This window comes from Solanum stenotomum, chromosome 1, assembly GCF_019186545.1.
Source record: "Solanum stenotomum isolate F172 chromosome 1, ASM1918654v1, whole genome shotgun sequence".
Taxonomy (NCBI): Eukaryota; Viridiplantae; Streptophyta; class Magnoliopsida; order Solanales; family Solanaceae; genus Solanum; species Solanum stenotomum.
In genome coordinates, this window is record NC_064282.1 from 29548430 (window position 1) to 29557589 (window position 9160).

Sequence of the window (9160 nt, forward strand, 5' to 3'; positions counted from 1 at the left end):
AAGCTCCAAACGCAGCTAATAGGAGGGAAAAATGATTGCCACGTGTAGAGATCGCGTTTTTAGGCACGGGGAAACCTTTAATGGTAGAAATTGTCAAAAACCAACCTTCATCATGTAAGAACTCCATAGGAACCCTCTCTTAAGCTTTCTTTCTGGTTTGGAAGTGAAAAGAAATGTTCTCATGGCTTAAAACGTTGAGTAAGCCGACATACCATATTTTTTACCTGACCCGTATTCTGCCCAGGCAATCTATAGTAAAACCCTCATAAGTTTTTACTCTGATGTCGGTTGGATACAGCGTTTTGTGCATTGAAAACTAGACTCGTATGCTTTCGATTTAATGGGTGATAGACCTTCTAAATATATATATATATATATATTGGGAAAAAACATCCCATACATTTGACCCAAATTTTAGTGAAAGCTTTAAAAAGGAAGTTACGATAACTTTCGCCAACTTTCATTTTGCCACTTACCCAAGTTCAAAACTTGAGATACAACCCTTGAACACTTAAAATATGACATATCACATCATTCTTAATTTATTACTCACCCTCCTTGTCTTTCAAAGAAGATACGAGTTAATTTAGACGTTTTGAAAAGTCGGGATGTTACAATTCCAATTCAACTGCTTTCCTTTACATGCGTATTTAATTTAGTATACTGACGAATTGCCAAGAGGAATAACCTGAAGTGTTGTACCGATTTAGAAAATTAAAATAACGCATATGCACCAAAACATGATACTAAAGATGCAACAACCAAACAAGCTAAGGAAAGGACTAGTCACTTGGGGAACTGTTCGATATATCAAATCTCTTTTATGAAGTTGTACTAATCAAGTTCTGACTAATAAATTTCACAAAAACTAACCCTTTTTTATTACTAGTTTTTTGACACATGCGTTGAACGTGATTACCAATTCCAAAAATGTATGTTATAGTAAATAGTATTGTTTATTTAAGCGAAGATTTGAATAATAAGCTTAGCAAAAAAAAAATCAGATTCTTTTGTGAATGTTCAATGTGGATCCTCATATATCTCTCTTATTCACGTAAACCTATGAAGATGGTCAGTAAAATATTTTATTAATTAAATGCAATAATGTATATANATATATGTTATAGTAAATAGTTTTGTTTATTTAAGCGAAGATTTGAATAATAAGCTTAGCAAAAAAAAATCAAATTCTTTTGTGAATGTTCAATGTGGATCCTCATATATCTCTCTTATTCACGTAAACCTATGAAGATGGTCAGTAAAATATTTTATTAATTAAATGCAATAATGTATATATTTATTTCAATTTGATGAGGTTCAATCATGTAACTAGTCTTATCTCACTAATATTACCTTATAGACAATATTTGTTTTGCATTTTTCTTGTCATCTAACCAGATGTTCTTTGCATGTGTATTCTACGTTAAATTGTTTAGATGTCATATGAAATGTGAAGAGAACAAGTACATTTTAAATTTTCACATTTGTTGTGAGTTTTTTATTTTAAAAAAAAAGAACTCGGAACAACTTAAAATAATATATTTTGAAATTAGAAGATCTTGTTAACTTGATAATACATTTGTGACATATATAATACTTTAATTTAAATACAAATACCTACCCAAATATAAATATATATTTGCATTAATGAAAATATTTATCTCATAAAATTTGCTATTAAATAAATAATTAAAATTAAACTAATACTAAGAAATAGTAAATAAGTAAAACAAAATGGCAAAGTTTATGTAGTAATAACTATATTGAAGCAAACTTCCTCAGAGTATAAATCACATAAGTAGCATTGATACATAAAGTCATTCTTTTGTCTTGAGCATCAAAAACAAATTGTGACAACTCTCTAAATTTTGGAAAAAGATATTCAGAAGCATATATCTACATCACAAGAGAAATTGTTAACAAAAACAAATGAATATAGACTATGTCATGTTAACTTCATATATTGGAACATTACATACTAATGTATATATTAAGGAAAAAATAATTATTATATCATCAAAATTAATTTCCTCAAGTAGTCGAGGTTATGGAATATACCCTCTTAGGATAGAACGACTTATTTCATGAGAATAGTGGTACCTCATATTCGGACTCACTCAACGACAACAAATCACACAAAAAAATTAAAATGCAAGAAAGAAGAAGAGTAGAAGATTAAAAAAAATGTGGTTGAAAAATGAGAGGAAGTCTCTCTATTTATAGTCAACAAAGGGTAGTATGAACAAATGTTTTTTGTATCTTATCTGAAGAGTCATGACCTTTTCAAGAAATCCCAACGCTTTGGAAAAGTCACAACTTGTTGAAAAAGTCACAACTCTTTGGAAAAGTCACAACTTATTGAAAAAGTCACAACTCTTTAGAAAAGTCACAACTCATCAAAATATCACAACCCTTTGAAAAGAGTCACAACTTATCGGAAAAGTTACAACTGCTCAAAAAAAGTCACAACCTAAGTTAGGGATATCATAGTAATTTAACATTAAAGTTAGGAGTTTATGATTTTAAGGTAATATAGATATATAGATATAGATATATATAGATATAGATTAGAATGATAGCATTTAAAGTTAATAAGTTGTTATGAGGTTAGATCTCAAGTCAAAGCATCAATCAGCAGCTTGTTTCTTTCACAATTCTAAGTTTATCAACTTGATGCAAGTCCAAAAGCTTAATTCTTTCAAAGTTATAAATTTATCAAACCATTGCAAGGCAATAAGATCCCTATAAAAATATGCAACAACCCAGTTGTACATATCAAATTCCAAAGACAACATGTGCATAGCTGCTTTGTATCAGTTTGATACTTTTGCAATGTTAGATATTGGAAAATATATATATTATGTAGATATATATAGGTATAAATAGGGTTGTAAAAACAATAGTAGTAAAAGCATTTTCGATAATATTTTTATTTCTCACAACAACATTCTTTGGCAAGTATTTTTTGTAGTTTGAGCACACCAGTCAAGAAGCACATTCTTTTGATTGAAACAAAGTGTGGGCAGAATCAAGATTAAGTTTGAGAAAGCAAGAAAGACATGAAGCTGATATGCATCTAGGCAACCTTTCTTCTGTCTTCCCTTTTTGTCCTTTTTTTAGCAAGAAATTAAAGTAGCCTGGTCTCCAATTTATTACTTTGCTAAATAAGTTTTTTCCGTCTGAAAACTAGCAACTTTTGGCTCTTTGAATCATCAAAGCTTCTAGTGCTAATTGTATATATTGTTGTATAATCTTAGAAAACTAAGGTTCAACCACCGTTCGACAAAATAGGAGTGTACATCCTCAAAGGCTTGAAATGAAAGTGAACAGGTTGTAGTAAAAGCAAAATTGAAATTTTCAATGCCTTCAAGGAAGATAGAGAATCAGTACCACTGACAGAATATGAAGCTTCTTCGTCCAAAAGCTTTGCCTTCATTTGTGAGGGGGTTCTAAGTCCACTATTATCAACAGTAGGGGACACCCATGGTAGACGAACCTTCATATATGACTGTCTTGGCCATTTCTAAAGGTGAGCCAAAAGTATCATCCACCTATAACAACATCAATAAACATTTTTATATACCTATATTTTGGTATCACATAGCTGAAACCACTAAAATATTGCAGACAAAATATTACATCAGAAACACTAGTAGCACCATAAAGCTCCATATATAAAAAGAAGGATTGAAAGTTCGAGGTAGAATTAATATTAAAGCTAAAATTAATACATATAATCTAGGCTACTAATTAAGATAAATTAGGAAAAACACTCTCATGGTTCAAGTTTCCACAATCAAATTCGACAATGTTAAAATGACTTTTTTAAGAAACGGTACAATACAAATGAAGGAACTAATGTAATACACACACAAAGTACTCAACAATTATAATAAGGATAGAGGGCCCAAAATTGCCCCATAATATATAGACATATAGTGAAATAGGATGGAGGATCTTCTAAACTCGAGGAAAGATTTTGAAGGCAAAAATATAATTAAGAAGCAATTGGCTTGAGCGGGTGACAAGAATACAAAGTTTTTCCAGAAAATGGCAGATGCACATCGAAAATGTAATCACATATATAAATAGCCTGATTATTAATGCATAGTGGTGCCGGCGGTCTCTAATGAGGATTCAACTAACAATGAGACCCTATCTTGAAAGTACGTGGAAACTCAAGGAAAAATAAATTTAAATATGTGAGAGAGAAGACAGATCTAGTCAAGAAACTAAAAGCAGACATCAAAGCCAATGAAGGGAAAAATATCAAAAGTACCATGCAAACAACTTCAAATTGATAAAGCTGGGAGATCATTATGTAGCAAATTAATGTAAAACCATGTGGATAGAGGGATTCTGATTGTAAGATATCTAATGAAACCATCGCTTAGAGAACTCCAAAGACAGATAAAATGAGTTACTTACACTAACTATAGAGCTTACACCTCCAAGAGTATTATCTCAGTGTGTCAAATTTTGGCGCCGCCGTCGAGGAATATGGCTTTTAGATTAAGTTTTACTATATTATTGACCTTTAGTCAAATACTTCCTAATTTTACTTTTTCTTTTGTTTTTGTCTCTCTCAGGGTCTTACTCTAGTGTATGCCAAGTACATAGAACCCGGGCGAACCACTTACTCCCTACGATCCAGAACTTTGCAGAGAATGAATAATCAAGGAGTTCCGGTTAATCCTATCAGAGGAGAGTTAGGTGAAAGAGTTGGATTGCAACCTCCAGGAGTAGGTGATGAGAATAATCAAGTGACAGCTGAAAATAGATTGGGAAATGCATTGAGGGTACAGGACCCACAAGGACTACGACAGCCTGACAATTTTAGGGTCAACCTTAATATTGCCGATTCTAATGGACCTCTTGTCCTACCGCCTTTACCTCAGGGGCATACATTTGTGGTGACCAATAGCTTGATGCAGATGCTTACAGCGAGGGGCTTGTTAGCAGGGCTGCCAACTAATGATCCACATGCTCACATAGCCAAACTTAATCATGTCTACAAAAGTTGTATAGGTCGACCGTATTGTGATATGAACGTCATTGGGTTGAGTGTGTTCCCCCCATCATTGAGCGGAGATGTTGTTGCGTGGTTCAATGAACTCTCTTACAACTCAAGCTATACATGGGAGCAGTTGACAGAGGCATTTTTAGCAAGATTCTTTCCAGTGTCCAAGAAGCTGAATAAAAAGGACAAACTCAACAACTTTGTGGAACTACCTGGAGAGCCTATAAGTAGTTCTTAGGACAGGTTCACTGCCTTCATGAGAGGTATCCCGAATCACCGTATTGATGATGAGTCACTGAAAGACTAATTCTATCGAGGATATGATAATAATGGTAAGGTAGTGCTAGATACTATTGTAGGAGGTTCATATGGTGAATGCACTTTTGCACAAATTACAGAGAAAATGGAGAAGATATCTCGAAACAATAAATCTTGGAGCACAAGAAAGTCAGATACTGGGAGGAACACGTTTGTCGTTCAAGCTACAAACAACCAGCCTGCAGATGAGATTCGTGAGGAGATGGCCCAGATGAGAACTGAACTAGGATGGGTGTTAAAGCATGTAACTGGAGGAGCAGAGAAGGTGAATGCTGTGAACTATTTCACTAGAACTCCACCAGCGGGAGAGGAATATTACTTTGAAGAGGATGCTTATGCGGTGAATGAGGTGACGGGGGGTTTCCGACCAAACGCCCAAAGGTCCAACCTGGATAATTGGCGACAAGGTCAAGGAAACCAAGGTCAGAACTATGGCAATTACAACCGAGAGGGTCAATATGTCCGAGATGGGAACTTCAATCGCAACAACAACTACAACTGGAACAACTATGGCAACACAAATGATCGGGTTGGACCTTATGTTCCCCCTCAAAATTGGGAATATTGTCCTAAGAAAGCTGGAAGTAATATGTCAGGTATTGAGGATATGATGCAGAAGATGATGTGGAGGTTTGATGCAATTGATGAGAATATGAAGGAGATGAGAAATGACTTGTATGGTATTAGTTAAAAAGTTGATGCCCATGCAGTGTCAATCAGGCATCTTGAGCAGCAGATGACTCAGTTGTCAACTATAGAAAATCCACGTCAACCTGGCTCTCTTCCTAGCAACACCATCCAGAATCCAAAGAATGATGGGCATTGTATAGCAGTCACTACTCGGGGGGTAAGCAAACCATTGATCCACCTATGCCGTCTGGGGTGGAAATTGAGAATAAGAAAGATAATGATGATGATATGGTCGAGGTAAGTCAGGAATCCGAGAATACGACAGAGAAAGAAGCGGAGGTAACTCAGACAGTTGTCCCTATTCCTAGACCTCCACCTCCCTTTCCACAGAGGTTAGTGAAAAAGACTGAAGAACGCAAATACAGCAGGTTTATTAGCATGTTGAAACAACTTTCAATCAATGTTCTGTTGATAGAAGCTTTGGAGCAAATGCCTGGGTATGCAAAATTTATGAAGGACACGGTGATAAAGAAGAGGGCAGTGAGCTTCGAAGATGATGATAGATTACAACATTGTAGTGGTATTGCTACAAGGTCCCTTGTGCAGAAAAAAAAGGATCCTTGTGCCTTCACTATTCCATGTACTATCGGGTTGTTGAATTTTGCTAAGGCACTGTGATCTTGGTGCTAGCATTAATCTGATGCCATTGTCTATTTACAAGAAGTTGTGTCTGGGAGATCCAAAACTGACTGCGATGCGGTTCTTCATGGCCGATAGAACTGTGAAGAGGCCCATTGGTGTGCTCTATGATGTACTAGTGAAAGTGGAGTCCTTCATCTTATCGACGGATTTTGTGATTCTTGACTGTGAGGTTGATTTTGAGGTTCGCATCATTCTTGGGAGACCACTCCTTACCACTGGGCTGGCTTTAGTTGATATGGAAAAGGGGAAGATGAAGTTCAGACTGAACAATGAAGAGGCAACGTTCAATATCTGTGGGTTGATGAACTAGAGTAGTGAGCTCCAATCAGTATCCGCGATAACATATAGAGTTGAGAGTGAGCCTGAGGTGCAGATTGAAGAGAGACTGAGTGTTCAGGAACTATCAGCAGTCATGATGAACTTTGAGAGTGATGGTATTGAAGAGTATGACGAGTTGGTCGCCGCACTTGATAGGTATGAATATCGTTCGAAATCAAATAAGCTGGAGTTAGACATGAAAAATTTTTGAGTACCCACCCGCAAGACCATCTATTGAAGAGGCGCCGAAATTGGAGCTTAAGGCTCCACCATCACACTTGAGGTACGTATTCTTGGGAAAAGATGATACTTTACCGGTCATCATTGCGGCAGATTTGAATAGGCGACAAGTAGAGTGTTTGGTTTCTGTGTTAAAGAGGTTCAAGCGAGCTATTGGGTTGACTATTGCAGACATTATTGGGATCCCTCCTGGTATATGTTCTCATAAAATCCAACTCATGCCAGATCACAAGCCTAATATTGAGCACCATAGAAGATTAAATCCGCATATGCAAGAGGTAGTTAAAAAGGAGATCATCAAGTTATTGGATGCTGAAGTGATCTATCCCATTGCAGATAGTAGTTAGGTGTGTCATGTTCAATGCGTGCCCAAGAAAGGCGGGATTACTATGGTTCCTAATGAGAGAAACGAGCTTTTTTCAATGCGGCCCGTGACCGGATGGAGAGTCTGCATGGACTACCGAAAGCTAAATGCTTAGACAGAAAAGACAATTTCCCTATGCTATTCATGGATTAGATGTTAGATAGACTTGTAGGTAAGGGTTGGTATTGTTTTCTTGATGGTTATTCAGGCTACAATCAGATTTCTATAGCTCCGGAGGACCAAGAGAAGACCACCTTCACTTGACCTTATGGGACTTTCGCCTTCAAACGGATTCCATTTGGGTTGTGCAATGCTCCAGCGACCTTCCAACGTTGTATGATGTCGATATTCTCTGATATGGTGGAGGACACTATTGAGGTATTTATGGATGATTTCTCTGTGGTAGGTGATTCTTTTGATCGATGTCTGGATCATTTGGCTAAGGTGCTTAAAAGGTGTAAAGACTGCAACCTAGTGCTCAATTCAGAGAAATGTCATTTTATGGTGAAAGAAGGTATAGCTCTAGGTTATCGAATTTCTGCGAAGGGCATTGAGGTAGATAAAGAAAAAGTTGAGGTGATAGAAAAACTTCCTCCACCTATCTCTGTAAAAGGTGTTAGGAGTTTTCTTGGGCATGCAGGTTTTTATAGAAGGTTCATCAAAGATTTCTGAAAAATTGCACATCCCTTGTGCAAACTGCTCGAGAAGTAGTGTAAGTTCTATTTTGATGATGCTTGTCTAAGATCATTTGGAGAGTTGAAGGAGACGTTAGTTACTGCACCTATCATTATTTCACCGGATTGGGGACAACCGTTTGAGGTAATGTGTGATGCGAGTGCAGTGGCGCTTGGTGTGGTATTGGGACAGTGGGAGAGAAAATTATCCATCCCATTAATTATACCAGGAAAGCTCTAAATATGGCACAAAAGAACTATACGGTAACTGAACAAGAGCTTCTTTGCAGTAGTTTTTGCATTCGAAAAATTTTGATCCTACTTGCTTGGTACTGAGGTCATAGTGCATACTGGCCATTTTGGATTGAGGTATTTGATGGCGAAGAAGGATGAAAAATCGAGCTTGATTAGATGGGTATTGTTGCTGCAAGAGTTTGATTTTGCGGTAAAATATAGAAAGGGGACCAAAAATCAAGTTATCGATTACTTGTCCAAATTGGAGGAAGAGGCTATGCTAAAGCTTGGTGATAGGGATGGAATTAATGATTTTTTTCCAGATGAACAAGTATTTTTTGCTTCTCATGATCTGATTCCTTGGTTCGCAGACTTTGCTAATTATTTGGCAAGCGATTTGGTGCCCCTGGATTTGTCTTTTCACCAAAGGAAAAAGTGTATGCATGATCTGAAGAAGTTCTTTTGGGATGAGCCTTATTTGTATTGTATTTGTGCCAATGGGATTATTCGTTGTTGTATGCCAGAGGTCGAGATGATGGGTATACTAAAGGCGTGTCATTCATTGCCTGTTGGTTGGCATCATAGTGCTGTTCGAACTACGCATAAAATTTTGCAGTGTGGTTACTACTGGCCCACCATCCACCATGATGCTCATGATTT